Raw genomic sequence first — 18,026 nt, 5'->3', positions numbered from 1 at the left:
TATCATAGTTCCATTCTTCAAGAAGGGAGACCCTAACTCACCAGAACATTTGCGCCAGATCGTTCTTCTTAAAGTGGTGCTCAGGTCTTTCCTAAATGTCCAATTACGCAGATTAGTGTATGGGCAGAAGCTCATAAAATTATACCTATGGAGAAAAAGGGGTCCAGGACTATTGATAACATGACTGCACTTCAGGTAATAAATGAAAAATATGTTAAAGTAAGAGTGGAAATGGTGTACACAGCTTTTATAGACTTCGCCACATCATTTGATAAAGTTGATTATTCTTTGCTGTGGAGTAAGCTTTTACATTTGGGTATGCCGGGAACACATTTAGAGCTACTTCGCGCCCTTCATACTGATACTTGGGGGGTCATTAGGATGGCGGGCGGACTTTGCCCGCCCGCCATCCTGACGGGGATTGGGACCGCCCGCCATAAGGGCGGGGGTCCCGTGGGGGGCATTAGGATGTGCCCGCCACAGGGGCGGGCACATCCTGCATTTCTAGCATTGTGGCGGGCGGTGCTCTCAGAAATGCTAGAAATGCATTTCAGCATTTGCATAAACAAAGCGGCAGGCACCGCGCGGTGCCTGCAGCTTTGTTTAAGCAAATGTGGGGGGGTACCCCCCCTGTGTGCAGCCCCCACCCCTCCTTCACTCTGGGGGCCCGCAGTAATATGTATTTGGTTGATAGACACCGCCACCATATTATTCCTTTTCTGCCCCGGCCGCAAGGCGACCGGGGCGGAAAAGCGGCAGACGGTCTTTCTGTCGCCGAGGTCCCCCCGCCATACTAATATGGCGGGGGGGGGCAAACGAGTGAGGATGTCGGGCGGATTGCCCCCGCCTGGCGGGGGCAATCCGCCCGACATCCTAATGGGCCCCTTGGTGTAGAGTTTTATTGGATGGGGATAAGGGGCTAAAACAAAGTGGTTGCTTGCTCTACTCCCTACATATTTCAGACCTCCCTGATTAATTAGTGCAAAGTGAGGGTATTGCCCCGATAGATAAGGGAAGGCCTATTGTGTGCCTCCTTTATGCAGCCAAAATAATAATTTTTGATCTAATCCCTCAGGGTCTAAATGGCCATCTGCAGGCCCTCTAAAAATTTGCTGAGGCACATTACTTAAAGATTAACGCATCTAAAAGTAAAACTATGTGTGTGCATGGGAGGAAGAACGGGAAATATGGAAATTTTGTATGGTCTTCAAGTGGTCAAACATTGGAAATTGTAAAACCGAATCCTTTTTTGAAGAAGATAGTGTACGGGAATTTAAGTGTCAAAGCTCAAATAGATAATAATATTTCTAAAACTGCTTCCCCAGGCTAAATGTCTGGGTTCCCTCATAGGGCCACCGGGAGAAGACATTTTGCACCTCTATTGAAGGTCTTTCGTGCTAAAATACCGGCTTCCTTATTATATAGCAGAGAATTGATTAACTTATCAATATGGGGCTTCTTAAACACAATGAAAGGTTGAGTTTTGAGAAGTCTGGCTCAGTTAACCCAGCTCTTTTGTGGCCACTTTAAAGCTAGAACTTGCGTTAAGAAGTACTTAGGTGTAGGGCCTTGCAGGGGTAGTGCATTGGGCCGTGAGCTTAGCAAAGAGCGACCATGGTACCCTTAGGTTCTGGCTACCAAAAGACATTTTAAACTGTCTAAAAGAAAATTCACTAATTTATAGAAACTACATGATTGTGATAGACCTGCTGCACCTAGACTCGTCTCTGATATTCACTCTGACACCACACTAATTAAAAGCTACTTTCCAAACGGCATGCCTGGCGAGACAGGGTATTGCCTGGATAGACGGCACACAAACATACAAACCAGTATGGCTAGAGGTCGAACAAGACATCCTGGGAGGGCTCAAGCCAATAGCCCTTCTAACAGCGAACCGGCACCCACTAAAGTCCAACGCCATACTGAAACACCCGAGGGAGGCACTGATGAAAGTAGACAGACGCATGGCGCAGAAGCTGAAAAGCACAGCATGGGAATCTATCTGGTTCAACACAAAAGTAACCTACCATGGAGCGACATTGCACAATGACACATGGATCGAGAAAGGCATCAGCCTCCCCAACCAGACAGAAACCAAGCAAGGACCGCTGACGTTCCAGAACCTACAGCAGCTACACGACCTCCCAAACCAAGAGCTCTACAACTTCCTAAAGATCAAGACAGCAATAACGAAAGCTAACTTACGCAGAGGGGAGCCAGGCATCATCAAATACCTGCAACTCCTCAACTCAGCAGGTCACCAAACTGCAAAGATCTACAAGCTCCTAAGCCCCTCCACGCTGGCGCAGAACAAGAAAGCCACTAACGCATGGGAGACGCTCCTGGGCAGGCAACTGAATGAAATAGAACGAGCAAAAATGTGGAGCTCAGCGACAACAAACAAAGTCACCCCACAACTAGCGCAAACAAAGTATTGGCTACTCCACAAGGCCTACTGGACGCCATCCAAGCTCCACAAAGTCGGCATCGCAGAATCAGACAAATGCTGGAACTACCAGAAAGAAGAAGGCACCCTCGAACACCTCATTTTCACCTGCGTGAAAGTCAAGAGGTTCTGGACACAAATTAACACCTTCTTGAACGATATGCTCAAAACCGACCTAACAATCAGCTTCGTAAGCCTGGCGACAGAACACCTAACAGCGAACCTAAAAAGTAGAGAAGAGAGAGAACTCCTAGACCTACTACTCACAGCAGCCCTTAAAATAATCCTAACGAACTGGAAGAACACAGCCAAAGCAAACTTTAAAACATGGATTAATTGGGTCACCTTCCTGAGAGGAGCAGACAACATCACAGGCAACTTCTCGAAAGAACACAACGCAAAACTACACATGTGGCGCCCACTCGATGACCACCTGAGGAAACCCCAGTAAACCCCCCCCCCTTTCCCCCTCTTTCTCTTTTTCTCTTCCTTCCCCTCTTGTAATTGAGGGAAAAACAAACGAGAAGAGCGCGCATCCACAAATGGACTGTTATAGAAAAAAAACGCTACTGTACGCACCACCTATATATATATGTTTTTGTATGCCAATAAAAGTTTTTAAATAAAAGAAAAGCTACTTTCAAACAGACCACCTGGTCCTTAAGTGTGTGTAGGGAGGCCTGTATTTTAATGAGGGGCCTTCTTCCGGCAAAAGATTCCTGGTTGATAAACAAAGCACAGGCTTATATTTCGTGTAATCTGCTGCATGGAGTCTGCTGCTTTTGGATACTGCTGAGGCAGGGCGTGCTACCTCTAAATACCCTCCTGGTTAAATGGCATGCTTCATCACCGATCTGTAACCTGTGTAAAAAGGATCTCCAAGATATTAATCATGTTCTAATCTTTTGTCCTGCTTTGCTATTATGCCGACGGAAATGACTGAGGCCAATATATTTGCAGTTATCTATCCTCAGCATCAGCAGTACTACACTCACTTTATGCCCCTGCAAAGGAAATATTTTGTAATAGCATTTTTAACTATTTTAAGTGCTTTTTAAAATTATATTAGGGTGCTGTTGACTGTATGTTGCAAAGGTTGATAGGGTTCCCTATGTGGGCCTTTTTTTCTTTTTATTTATTAGTCATTTGTATTGTTTTATTGTAATTCTGTGGTATATCATTTTTTTCTTGACTATTTAATCTATATTTCTAAAAATTCTTGCACTGATCGCATGAAAGACATTTTATACTTCTTTCTGTATAACATGATGCTGCTTGTTGGAATTTAGTTAAATGATTGTTTTTTTAGAACCTTGAATATCTTCAATGATTGTCAAATATCGAGTTAGGGTGAAATATTTTCCTATGAGTATTTAATTGTAAATTATAATTTGATTTCATTTATATGCATGCAATTTTGTGATTTTATGCCAAACTCTTCTGAGTTCCATAATCATAAATAAAATAAACTTGAAACTCAAAACATTTGTTTCTGCAGCTCGCTGGCAGCTGTTAAAAGACTGGAGAAAAAGTAAAAACACAGACTCCTTTAAGTAAACCCTGCTGTATTCCAGACCATGCTCTCTCTCCTAGTTAGGTAATGCTCATTTTTTTAGTATTTAGGTTTTCATGAAAACATACAGGCCTCCACCTAAAAAAACAGTGCACTAAGGCTATTCTTTTCTAGTCCTTATCTGCTTTGAGATCTTCCAGTAACAGTAATTCAAAAGAAAAGGTACCCTTTGTTTATGCCAATAAGAATCATATTTGACTGTAATGCTTATGAGAACAGGCATTGGCAAAGCCAATAGGTCCACTAGCCTGTTGACCATTCTTGTTTTTTCACAGTTTTTGCAAAACGTCAGTGCTCAGGTATATGCATGGCCCTATTTAATCCAAAAAATAGGCATTTGCTAAAGACAAAAATTCTGTCTTTTTCTGTAAAATCACAATCTGCCATAGTAGTAATTGGCAAAGAAGGGAACTACTTTGTGTGTGGATGTGCTCCTTGGAAAAGGACTAAACGCATAGTGAAGCCAGGCAATATCTGCAGTGGGCTTACATAATACCCCTTGATGCATGCTGGAGTGGGTGAAATGCCCATTAGGAAACTAAGTAACTAAGTTATGCATATAGTTTTAGTAAAATCAAAATACCTTGGCTAACTCAGATTTTAAAAAAGCCAGTTGCTATGACATTGGGAGAGAGGGATGGAGGTTGGTTAAGATCTTGGAATGTTAACAGACCTACCACACGCAAGAGTCGCAAAGGGACATTGATGAGACTTTCTACTCAGTCATTACAATGTTTGGGCCCGGTTTGGATCGCGGTGAATCCGCATCCTCCAGGCCGGCGGAAGGCACCGTCGGCCAGGAGGATGCGGATTCACCGCTGCGGACACAGAAAAGACCCCCCACCAGATTAGGATGACTGGGGGGGTCATGTTTCCGTCCGCCGCTTTTCCGCCGCGGTCGCCTTCCGACTGCGGCGGAAAAGCTCTAATATGGTGGCGGTGTCTATCAGACACCGCCAGCCATATTAGGATGCCGATGGAGACATGCTTTTCCACGGCAGGTTTTCTGCCGTAGAAAAGCATGTGGCCATTGGTGTTTGGGGGCCCGTTGCGGGCCCCCAGGGGTGTTGGGGGGTGGGGGGTGCACAAGGGGGGTACCTATGGTACCCCCCAACATTTACATGCACAAAGCGGCAGGCACTGCGCGTTGCCTGCAGCTTTGTGCATGTAAATGTAAAACATGCAGTTTTAACATTGCGGCGGGTGCTGCTTCAAGCAGCACCCGCCGCAATGTTAAACATACAGGATGTGACCGCCAGGGTGGTGGTCACATCCTAATTTGCACGGAGGGACCACCTCTGCCCCTGCGGATGGTCCCTCCACCTCTGGGGTGGCGGACGGACGCAGGTCCGTCCGCCATCCTAATCGGCCCTTTGTGTTTTTCTTTGTCCATGTTGTAGCCTCAGTGGACTGCTCTAGTAGCATTATAGCTCTTCTGGTTATGTCTTAAATGATCATTAAATTCCCTCTACCTTGTTATAGACCTCCATGGCTCGGTCTTATAACTAGTGGGTCAGGGCTATTACTTGGGAATGGGTTCTTTAACAGCTAATATATCCTAAGAAAGAAGAGCTATAATCAGTGATGCTGGAATTATGTGAAAGTGGAAGGCCAATTTATAGAGTAGGGTGGACTAAACGGTGTGGTATGAAATGCGGTAGAATACAGTGCATTTTTGTTGCAGTTACTCCGCTTTGACATTTTAATATACATTTATGGCTCTTGAGCAAGTGTTTCCACGCATAAGTATAAGTTTAATAAGTGACTACAGCAATCATTACCTGAAAGGCAACCAATTACATTTTGTAAGGGGGTTGCCATATCATGCAACCATTTGTTCCACTTTTTTATTTTAGTACTTTTTAATTAGTTTGAGTTTGAATACATTTTCTGGTAAAATCTGCAAATTATGCAGCAGATTGTGAATAAAGTGGTGCATTGTGTAAATCCACAATTATGCAGAAAACACGTATGCAGTGAGGTGAATTTCTACACGTTCATATTTTTGTGCATCATTAACAATGAACAGAATGTATTGTTACACTTGACAATGTATTTATACACTGAAAAGCACCTTTACTTTTTTTTAAATTCTCCATGGTTTATAGAAGTGTTTTTTTCCAAATATGTGTTAATCTAGACCTCATTTTAGATATAGATTCCATCTTGTCAAAGATGGAAGCCATCCTGTCATTCACGTTTCTCCCCTCCTTCAGACTTTTCTCGTCTCAAACTCTACAGCACGGAGTCAAGCTAAAATGTACTAGTTTATTTCCACTGCTATTTTATTCTGCTCTCGATTAATTATCAATCAGAGCTACATTGAGTAGCATAACTTGCATCTAGATTTTATTTACAGCTAAGTGCTGTAATTTTGAGTACCCAGGAAGAGTGTGTTCCTTGTGAAAGGAAAACATGAGCTGCATCAGCATCAGCTCCTCCCAGACTCAGCAGCTGAATATAATCTTTCAGTAGAAATAGCAAAGCAGCAGCATCTCTTTCAGTATATTGCACGATAATCTGCAGAGAAAGACCTCTAGATGCAAGTTATTCTTCTGGATGCTCTCTTAGCGCAGCACTTAGGGTATTAGGTTTGTATTAGATGACATTTTAACCATAGTAGAAGTTTTCAAATTATTGTTGTTCACAACATACATTTGTGCTGTTTTAATTATATTCTGCGTGGTTGTTTCAGATTTGCTGAGCAACAGGATACACCTGTTAAAATAGACACACTTTTTAGTTAAAGTGTCTTTCTCTTAGTGCAGTTTGTGTTGTGGTGCCGAGAAGAACAAAATATGTTTTGTTTCCAATCACCACGGTATCCCTGGATACCTGTTTAAGGACTGTTAGTAACCCGAAAGCATTGACACCACTTCAACTATGCATTGGGTGGGGCTCTGCATGACTACAAAACCTATAAACCTGTTTTACACATTCAATCATTGGCACAGTGAAATAAATCCACAGGTCTAAATTGTGACATTCCGTGGGAGAACGCTATAATGTAATTACATGCCCTTTGCCAGATAATACACATAATCTGTAACTTAAGGCAAGAAATGATAGTAATATATATATATATATAAATCAGGATTAAACTTGAAGCCCTACAGAGGGAGTTTGTCTCTACCTTTTAGAGTTAGTTTGTGATTACCCATAGAGAGAATAAACTGAACATAGATTCGCTATTAATGTATTGAGTCCCTTTTTTTGTTTTTGAATAAAGAAATTAAAATGTGCTATGCACCCTTTGCTATGAGCATACTGAGTTTGGGCATATAATTGCTGCCCAAAGAAATAGTTTATCTTAACCTTATAGAGTTACTCTGTGCCTTTAAATAGAATTAACCGAATAAATATAGGTACACAAAATTGCCAACACACTGAATATTGGGTTTCAATAAGATACCACTACAGTGTAAAAGAATATATTGAGTTCTTCCTTGCTAATGAATAATGTAATACGCGAAACATAATTCGCTTTGACTACAATTAATTCAGGCATATAATTGCCGTTCTGCTTATTAATGGCAGTTCTAATTAAATGCAATAATACCTCAATGCAATAAAGATTATCCTTTATGATTGTATCGAGCTCATATCCATCTTCTCACTAAAAATGGAGTAAGCAATGTAACGCTCGCTAATAGTGCTTTGAGTCTGCCTTCACTGTTCATTATAGAAGAAGTGTAGTCTGCCAACCAGGTCATTACACTGGGGATTCGGCCAACCACAGATGCACGTGATCAGCGTAAATCCTAACCGTTAATGACGCCGACTAGTATTTAAGCGTAATGCAAATGCGGGAAGTTTGTTTCCCTGATCAACAGAGACGTTGCAGTTGAAGAAGTATAGCGGCATTATCAGGTAACTGTCCGTGTGCAGATTAAAGTTTAAAGCACAAGAAAAAAGAACCCCCTCCTTTTACTAAATCGAGTTAAACATTTAATGATAGGCATCACTTGCTGACTCCCGCATTTTGAAGCTAGAGGGACGGAGAGTAAAACTGTTATCAAGTACCGTTTGCAGTGGCAATAAACCAAAAAATCAGGTAAACAAATACATGATGTTTAAAATATATAACTCTGATTTTTGATAGTACCCGTTTAATGGAGTAATAAACTTGGAGTGTGTTCACTTTATTTAAATACAGCCCTCTGCATATCGGAAGTTAAAAACGAAAGGGAATAAAGAAACTAAACGCCGCGGTGATCAAAAAAGATTTAGCAACTCAATCAGGTAATTGATGGTTCCTACGTTATTAATTTATACAGATAGACCAAAACTAGAATTAAGTTTGGACCATTTTAAACTATATTACTTTACCGTTTTTCGATAGGAACTGTTGGCTGAATCCCGTGTTTTAAATAATACAGGCGGATCTAAAACCTTTGTGAATTATGGTTTGCAGCGGCTATAAGCTTGAAACCAGGTACATATTATGTGATGTAGAAATAATGTAACACCGCTTTCTGATAGTAAGCTTCAATGTATAATTCTATCTGCAAGCTCTGTTACTTTTTCCAAAGCATTTTTCCGAACAGTGATAGTTTTAAAGAGAGAAACGGTAAAACGATAACGACAAGTTTGCCTCTTATATTCAGAGAGACAGTAGTCAATTAGTGTAGACAGCAAGAAATTGAAAACATGGACAACTGTGTTTTTATGAAACTGAAGTTTACCTATAAATAACAGCAGGCGGGGGAGTATTTACTCTAAACAAGTTTCCTCTAATTATTAATAGGAGTCCGTTTTCAGAAAACAAGTTCCCGTCTTCCCTACCTACCCAGGACAAATATCCACTGTCGATCGGGTGTTATAATCTATATAAAGGTATCCCATTTTTAAACTCAATTTACGAGGATCTAGAAAATGAGGGCGTGTTGTGCTATTAATAAATTAAATTAGAAATAATAACTTAATATATGAAATAAGGGTACTTGCTATCATAAGGAAAGAGGATATCAAGAGTCAAACTGATGGCTTTGGTTACATTAATAATAACCATTGAACAGAAGTACATGTAATCCCAATTACTAGAATGTGTAAAATGGAACACTATGTAGTCTGTTTTTGGAGAATAATGATGTTATAGGCACCGATCATTAGAAGAATAGAAGTACATGTAATCCCAATTACTAGAATGTATAAAATGAAACACTATGTAGTCTGTTTTTGGAGAATAATGATGTTATAAGCACCGATCTTTAGAAAAGTAATTCTATCTATTTTAGAAAATATGCATAGAAAATGTATCAATGATGAAATTAAAGACATAAAATAAGAATTCTGTTGAGCAACTAGAATGTTGAACAATAAAGTGGATAGGTTTTTTAAATCTGGTTTTATGAAAATGTATAAATTGTATAGTTTGCTAATATTTGTTTTCTATGTAATTTTATTTATTAGATTTTATCGTGGCTTTTTCCTGAAGAAAGCGTGTCAATACGCCGAAACGCATGTCGATAGAATATAACTGTATTGTTGCCACTTTTTAAGTTTGAAACTGTTATGAAGTATATCTAACATAGTGACACTTCTCTCTTTTTATTTTTTTGTTTACATGTTTTGTATTGATGAAAATATTGTATGTATCCTTGTTTAAGGACTTTTAAAACACCCACTAAAAATAAAAAATTGTAAACCTTTCCTTTTTTGATAATCTGTTTTTATTATTATGACTGTCATTTCTCCTCAATAATTGTTTTTCTATGGTAACTGATAATTTATAGGTAATCTAAATTTGATATAGATTGGTGCTATACTATTTTAATTAATCTGTAGATTGCCTAGGAACGATAAAGCGCAATTGATATATCCCTGTCCTAGGAATCATTGCATACATGGTTTAGGGGGTCCTTGTTACTCACACAAACCCATGGATGTGAAAACAAACCTTGTAGAGCTGAGCAAGAGACTCAGTTTATGCATTGTTGTCCCCCAGTGCCAGGCTTAGATGTTTTGGGAACCCTTGAGTAGTTTATTTTTGATACCCATAAACCATTATCATATCATTACCGAGGTGTCTGTAGTAATCGTAGATACCTCCTTTAGGGAATAAGGGAGCACCTATTGCCCTAGGTTTGTCACGCTTGACACCTAAAAGGTTATTCCCCATTCTGTGGGTTTTCTAATTCTTTGAATCTATTTCACTTGAATTCTTACATTTAGCAGCCCCTATTTTGGTAGGTGCCAATTACAGGGAAGCTGTTACCGAACACCTCAAGATTCTAGGGGTCTCCAAGTTGGGGGGGGGGGCAGTTACTTCTGTAATAGCTGCTCATGTTCTAGGTGTATGACTTTGAGATATTTTACTCACATGTGCAGTTTGACTTTATAGATACTGCCACCGGGCAGTTTCAGGCTAATAAGCCACTACCACCACCTGCACAGTATAGGGCTTAGCAAGATTTAGAAATCCCTTGAACTTACCAGGAACAACAGAACTGATTTTCTTGAGGGAGGCATATCCTGTGCAAGGACAGCAAGGCCAACAAGTAACACCCAATCAAATAACCCTATTTGTGGTTCAGATAACCAATATACTTCTGTCCCCGAGCATTCTGGTCGCGATTCCAGAGTAGCGCATCATGGTTTGGCTGTTAGTTCTCTTAGAAATGATCACAAGGTTTTTCATCTCCCACCTGCTGCCGCTCCATTGATGGTGGATCTGAGGAATGTCCAACCCTAAAACCTGGGCAGACCGAATCCACTGAGCGCTAATGGCAAAAACAATGTAATGGCTCAGTGTACATATGAAGGAAGCAGGGGTGTGGGGGTGAGATATTTAGAACCAACCCAAGATGAGCCAGATGCTCATCTTGGGTTGGATATTCCATCAAGGATGGGGGGGTGACTGTGTGGTTGCCAACTTCAACAACGAGCGCGTAGTTAGACTCTTATTGGAGTGTCCACGGAGCAGGAATGAAGGGCATTGTCCCGGACAAATATCTCTTCTACCCCTAGTGTTTTTCTACAGACCTCGTCATAATTCCCCGCCAGGAGGGGAGATTCGTAGTGCTCATTATAGAGCCATAGGCCGACCCTTTGACCTTAATCTAGCTAATAGATTTGATCCCTTGTCTGGCCTAGACGCCTGTGATTGACTGCCACCTGTAGAACTACTAGGGACAGAGAACATCCCCAATCAAATCGTTACTCCCCATGTGACAGATTCAGGCCCTCAGTTAGTGACAACTAGTGGGTCACAGTGTACACAGGACTTAGTACAGATAGGACAAGATGAGGGATTAAGTCCAAACACACTGAGAAGACTAGCTCCTCTGATTGGTCTAATTTCATGGAGTTCTATGATATCATTGCCTTTCAGGAGACCAGGTCTCTGATTACGATTTTTCAGCCAGGATACCTGGCATTTGGTAAGCCAGCAATTGCGAGCACCAAAGGACGTCCCTCAGGTGGATTAATTATCTGGATTAGACAATAGGCGGGTTATAAGGTAGAAGAACTAGGGATTGATAATCCGGATATCCAGGTTATTAAGATATTTCCTGATGATGACCCCGAGTTTATATTGATAAACGTCTATGCCAGAGGGCTGGTGGGAGGCAAGGCTTCACGGAACATCTCCAGCCTGGATACTGAGGAAAATTGAATTTTGCCTTGTCATGTGTCCCTACGTGTTCCCCATAATATGTCATATGTGCATGATCAATATGCATATGTTCCCCCTTGACCGAATAAAGACGCAATTATAGTTGTGTCCAACGTTAGTATGCCAGTTTCCCGTCCTCGTGAAAGCAACGAGTATTAGGCCTATGTTGCCAACGTTTTACATTGTGCACGTTAATTCATTGAATTGTCCCCGTTTCTAGGCCTCAAAGGGCCCGGACACCAGATTCAAGCTCCAGTCTCCTGAAACCACTCCGAGGAGCGATGCAGCCCCTCCCGCATCCCTGACCCTTCGCTTACTTTCTGCCAAGCAGCGCGGTGCCCGGCCTGCCTGCCTGTCTGCCAAGAATATGTTATGCCTCTAGTTATCAGTCCAGCTTTCCGGTTTCACATTCCTAAGCTAACGAACCGCATAAACATCTTCAGCTATAGTCTAGTCTTCCTGTCTCCATGCAAGAGAATTACTGAATTAACATCCATAGAAGATTCATAGCACACGCAATACATGTAAGATATATGCATGCACCAGACTTAGTGTCAAGTAGCCTTTGCCCTGATGCCATTTAGATTCAATCAACATGTACTCCAAACACAAGATACCAGATATGCTATAGGCACATGTCGTCCTGACATCCCAGACTTTAGTCTCCTCTTCTAGTGCAGAAGTCAGAGCCCCCAGTTCTCCCTAGTTACACGTCATGGCCCGTTTGCGCGCACCAGTAGGTTAAAGGTTCCAGCTGCCCAGGTAGCCCCCTCCATGTATCCACCCATTTATGACACTTCTGTGACGTTTTCATCACATGTCTACGTGCACGCCCTATGCACGCCTTCTTTGTACGCCCATTTGTTCTTATCTTACGTTTGTCACTTGTTACGCCTACTGTATTCAATGCAATTGTAATGTTTTCCTATATATACTATGTAATGTTGGTGAAACGTTGCAGCTGCCATTCCATGCCATTCCTTTCCATTGAATGCCACTTTATGGTCTTTAGGCTCGAGCCATCCGATTAAAGCCATTTCTGACTCAGATTCCACGGATCCTGCCTCTTATTTATTGAGCTATCTGTTTTGATTAATGTATAGAAAAATAGTACAGGTAATTAATTATTTATTTACCACATAAATGGCGCCCGAACAGGGACGAGCCCCTTCCCCACGCGCCGGCGATGGAACGCAGGCCCCCTGACCCTTCTACAGCCGTGACGGAACCTCTACCGTGCACGTGCAGATATTTCTGCTTCAAGTCTCCCTCAGGCCCACGGAGGAGACGGAGACTGCGGTCCGGCATCCAGACGAGGCGGTGAGGAAGGCGGGTCGTTCCGACCAGAGCCCAAGCCGAGAGAGCAAGGTCCGAGGTATCCGGAGGCCCACCTGTAACCGAAGCCCGAAGCCTGAAGCGCATGCGTAGTGCGTAGCAGTAACCAGACGTCGTAGCAGTCCAGTCCAGTCCGAGGCCTTCAGTTTGCTTCCCGGTGAGTACCGTTGCTGGGGGTATCTAGACGGGTGTCCATTAATTTGTGCCCGGTCAGACGGGTTTGGGTACTGTGGTATATAAATAATTTAATACCGGATCTATTTTTCGGAATTAATCAATAAACAGATAGCTCAATAAATAAGAGTCAAGATTCGAGGTAGCTGAAGTTTACAGGCTTTAATCAGGCATAAAGGACAGGAACAGGACAGCCTGTACGGGAATAGGATGGCAGCTGCCGGGGGCAGGATCTGGGCAAGGGAATGGAATGGATAACTTTTAATAACAGTGCACAATATATATAGTTAAACGAAATACATTACATTCAATACAGTAGGCGTAGTTCGTAACAGTCGCGAAAGATAAGGGCAAAATGATGTAACAAGAAGGCGTGTACAGGGCGTATACATAGACATGTGATGTGAACGTAACAGAATATGTCATAAACGGGGCGGAAACATGGAGGGGGCTACCTAAGCAGCTGGGACCTCTAACCTAGTGGTGCGCGCAAACTGGCAATGACGTGTTACCAGGGAGAACTGGGGGCTATGACTTCTGCGCTAGAAGAGGAGACTAAAGTCTGGAGTGTCAGAGCGACATGTACCCAGGCATATCTAGTATCTGGTGTTTAGAGTACATGTTGATAGAATCCAAAAGTTATCAGGGTAAAGGCTAACAGACATTAAGACTGGTGCATGCATTATTCTACATGTATTGCGTGTGCGGGGAATATTCTATGAATATTAATACAGTATTTCTCTTATATGGAGACATAAAGGCTAGACCATGACGGAAACTATTGATGCGATTCAGTAGCTTAGGAATGCAGAGAAGGAGGACTGAACTGATAACTAGAAACATAACATACTCTTGGCAGACTGGGAGGCAGAGCCAGGCCGGGCCGGGCACTGCGTGGCAGGAAGTAAGCTAAGGGTCAGGGATACAGGTGGGGGCTGTATCGCTCCTTGGAGAGGGTTCAGAAGACTGGAGCTGAATCTGAGTCCGGGCCCTTTTGAGGCCTAGAAACGGGGACAATTCAATGAATTAACGTGCACACTGTGAAATGTGGCAACGTAGCTTTACATAGGCCTAATATTCGTAGCTTTCACGAAGACTGGAAACTGACATACTAGAGGTGGACACAACTATAATTGCGTCTTTAATCGATCATAAGGGGGATACATGCATATCGATCATGCACATGTAACATAACATGGGGAACACGTAGGCACATACAACATGGCAAAATTTACTTTTCCACATTACACAGATCCGGTCCGACGTGTTCACCAGGTGGATACGGTATGACGTGTCTCTTTAGGAGACCGGTATGTTCTGTACTGTTTTAGCAGTGCATCCAGTAATTCTAGTAAGTCCGTTCTCGAGAAGTTCAAGTGTTATGTTTTCAATGTATCAGGTAGTATTCTGTTCGAACTGTTATTAATGTGTTCTTGATGTCGTGGTATGAATGATTGTTTTGCTATTCATTATTGTGTATTGTGTATTGTGTTCAAGTTCTAGTACGGTTCAAATATGCCGCTGTTTTCGAAGTTACGTCAGATAAAAACCAGAAAAGGGTTACTCGAAGAATCAGTTCCTGTCCCTCCTAGGGACAGTCCTGGACATTTCATGTATCACAAGCATGGATTAGATGCCATACTATATCTAGATTTATGGGCTGATTATACGCAGCATCTTGAAGAGAAATATAGATGGCCTGTATCAGGTACATGGGATGCCGAGTGCATCATGCGAGTAGAAGAAGCATTATGGAAAAGGAAAGCTAGACAGTCCCAGAAGGATGCCATAGAGTTATGGCGTAAAGAATCTCATAGAAGAACCGAGAAAGAATTCAGAAAAGCAGAATTAAGTAGGGAATCTTCCGAAAAAGCCCAAGAAAGGGAATTAATCGAAGAAGGTGAACGAGTTAGAGCAGAACAGTCAGACAGACAGAGAAATGCCCTTATTAAGGGTATGTATCCTCTTCTCGCCGAGGGTTTGCCGAAGGCGACCCCGGAAGCACTCCATAATTTACCGCCACCCTTGGTTCCGACTAAGCTGCGTCATAAACCGACTGCAGCCGAAATTTTTCTTTCTTCCTATTTAGACGACACTGTTCCCGAATATGCTAATACTAACCCTACCCCGCCAGTCCAAGTTCAAGTCCAGCCTCCTGTTAATAATGTAATTCCTGTGCCTCCAGTCGTTGGTCCTGTCCATGCGCCAGCACCCCAGGATCAACCCACATTACGTATCCCTACTGTACCAGTCACGTTACCAGCAGCCGCACATCCAGTATTAATTGACGATTCCAGTTCAGGAGGGGCAGGGGGAGGTGCTCCTACCACCCCGCCTCAAACAAAACGATTGACGCTGAGAGATGCAGCGTTACAGCGTACGCCAAAAGTGGCTACGTACGAAGCCCTCAGGAAGTTCCTTACTGATTGTAGATATGATTCAGTGCCAGGCGAAGATCACATGATATTATACTCCGTACGTTTACGACGAGTTGCAAACTTTTTGATTACCATATCAGATATGAAAGAACATTTAGACAGAATATATCATTTTATCCGAACAGGGGAGAACCCAGGAAGTATTCACGAAGCTATGGCACACAGGAAAGTCGAGATTCAAGACATGATTTTGCAATTTCTGATAAATTGTTTAATAAGAGAACAGGATCGTCCTGATAAAAGTCCAGAAGAGATGAAAGTCCTGACAAAATGGAGTGACAATATAGCAGACGGAAAACACAAGACACAAAATAGTATAGAAACCATGTACAGAAAGATCCGGAAAGAAATTATAGGTATACACGAGAGGGAGAAAGCAAGAATAGTAGCAGACAAAGAGAATGATTCTTTAGACGAAGATGTAGACGCCGAGAATCCCAGCAGAATAGCGTATGTAGGTAGAACGAGACTTTCCGATAGACATTCACGCCTAGATTACAAGAAAGTTTTTCCTCCTCCCGTACCAGAACAGTGTTCTCTTGAACAAGTATTCCAGGCTACCGATAGAGTTCTGAAACTACGAATAGGTTACAGTGAACTTAGTACCATGCATGAACAAGAACTAGCCCGATCAGCAGTCCGGTGGGTTAGTGATTCTGCCACGTTTCCAGACGAAGTAGTGGCCAAAATGTTACTGAAACTGCCCCCAGCCGAGCAGCGACTGGTGGGTATGTATATGATCCAGCACCTCATTACACTGTACGAGAGTCAGCATTCTGATCCAGGTCCCTTATATAATGTATTGAACGAGTTACTCCTAAACAGATGGAAAGGTCTAGGTACCGATCTAATTAGTGTCACTCTAGAACAGCGCCACAAATACAGAACGTTCTTGACTCCGCATTTTGTTCCAGTTTCACCTCCGTTCTACATAGACAGACAGAATCCGTTACGAGAAGTGCATCCAGTTAAGGGAGAGGGGGGTAATCTAGAACGAGTATTTGTTTACACCCCTATCACGAAAATAGAACTTCTAGAAATGAAAAAGTTAATACCCTGTCACGATAAAGATCCAGCAGGGTTCCATCGAGAATTAAAAGACATGCTCCGTATGGGAGAATACACGTATCCTGATATCATAAAAATGTTAAAGGTCCTGTTGCCCGCGGGCATATATGAAAAACTTAAAGAAAAAGAATGGGAGGTGGGAGAGAAAAAGATAGATTGGACCGCGTTAGAGACCGAAGATAATGCACGAGTCCCAGGTACTGGTCTTGGGGATAAAGCCAAAGAATTGCCCGAACTGTTAATACAGGTCTTGCCAAGATTACTAGCCACGAAAAAGGAAGATTGGGATGCCATCTCAGCCTGTAAACAGAAACAGGACGAAGACACTAGTGATTTTTATTCCAGATTTGAGAAATGTTTCATTATTAATAGCGGTCTGAAAACAAGTAGTGAGTCGTATCCTCATCTTTTTGTTACCAAACTAGTTGAGAATTCTTTACCGCAAGTTAAGAATAGAGTATTGAAAGTCGAGAGTACTTGGCAAGCTAATACCCCGTCTCAAATGCTCCAGATGTTGCAATACCACCAGAATAGAATCAGGGAAGAGCAAGAACACGAAAGGAGACGTATGAAAGACACGAAAATGAAAGTACTAGTTGCACAATCTGTTCAACCAGATAGTCAGAAGAGGGGTCCGAACCAGACTAGTCATTCTGCAACTCCTGTTAAAGGGACCTGCAATTACTGTAAACAGCCAGGTCATTATATAAACGAATGTGCAGTTCTGAAACACAACATAGCTACAGGTAAGACAAAAGAGAGACCACGTCCTCCTAGACAAGAACAAGTTCCGCAGAATTCCCAGCCACCACAGAACGCACAACAGACAGTTACAGTACCGCAGCCTATAGCTGCCACACAACACGTTACACAACAGATGTACCAGAACGCACAGTCAGATTATCCAGAATATCAGCAGTATTCATGAAACAGCCTAGAGAGGGAGGTTGGCTTGCCTCTCATCGAGATTCCTGTAGATCAAAAGGGTCCCTATGTACACAGTCAAGTATTAGGGAAAGACAGAAAGTTTCTGATTGATACAGGGGCAAGTAGGACTACCATCAGTCATGACGAGGTTCCAGGGGCTCCACTCTCAGGCTCAAGAAACGTTTCCCTGGGATTTTCAGGAAAGCCTATTGTTAATGAAATATCGAAACCAGTTTCTCTAGAAGTTGGTCCATTGTCCCGAACTACAGACTTGTTACTTACGAAATCCTGTCCCGAAAATGTACTAGGTATTAAGACATTGAAAGAGTTAGGTGCAGTAATATGTTGTTCCCCAGAAGGTGTGAGATTGTTTTTACGTGATTTTAAAGGTCATTATGTGTTACGAGATTTTGATCCAAGATTACTGAATGTACCACAGCATTT

At 42.3% G+C, this 18,026-nt stretch overlaps 1 protein-coding gene and 1 long non-coding RNA gene across 2 annotated transcripts in view; one reads left to right on the top strand and one right to left on the bottom strand.

The window, feature by feature from the left end:
- Positions 1-18,026, bottom strand: part of LOC144791350 (solute carrier family 2, facilitated glucose transporter member 11-like) — a 736,021-nt gene that overhangs the window by 652,233 nt on the left and 65,762 nt on the right. The window lies entirely within an intron of this gene.
- LOC144791349 (uncharacterized) lies at positions 7,945-9,635 on the top strand. Its single transcript, XR_013602365.1, has 5 exons — positions 7,945-8,076; positions 8,179-8,264; positions 8,365-8,457; positions 8,770-8,858; positions 9,435-9,635. It is a non-coding gene; the product is annotated as an uncharacterized LOC144791349 (long non-coding RNA).

Source organism: Lissotriton helveticus, chromosome 11 (genome assembly GCF_964261635.1).
Source record: "Lissotriton helveticus chromosome 11, aLisHel1.1, whole genome shotgun sequence".
Lineage (NCBI taxonomy): Eukaryota > Metazoa > Chordata > Amphibia > Caudata > Salamandridae > Lissotriton > Lissotriton helveticus.
The sequence above is the reverse complement of the archived record's forward strand: the minus strand, read 5'-3'. Positions and strand labels throughout refer to the sequence as shown.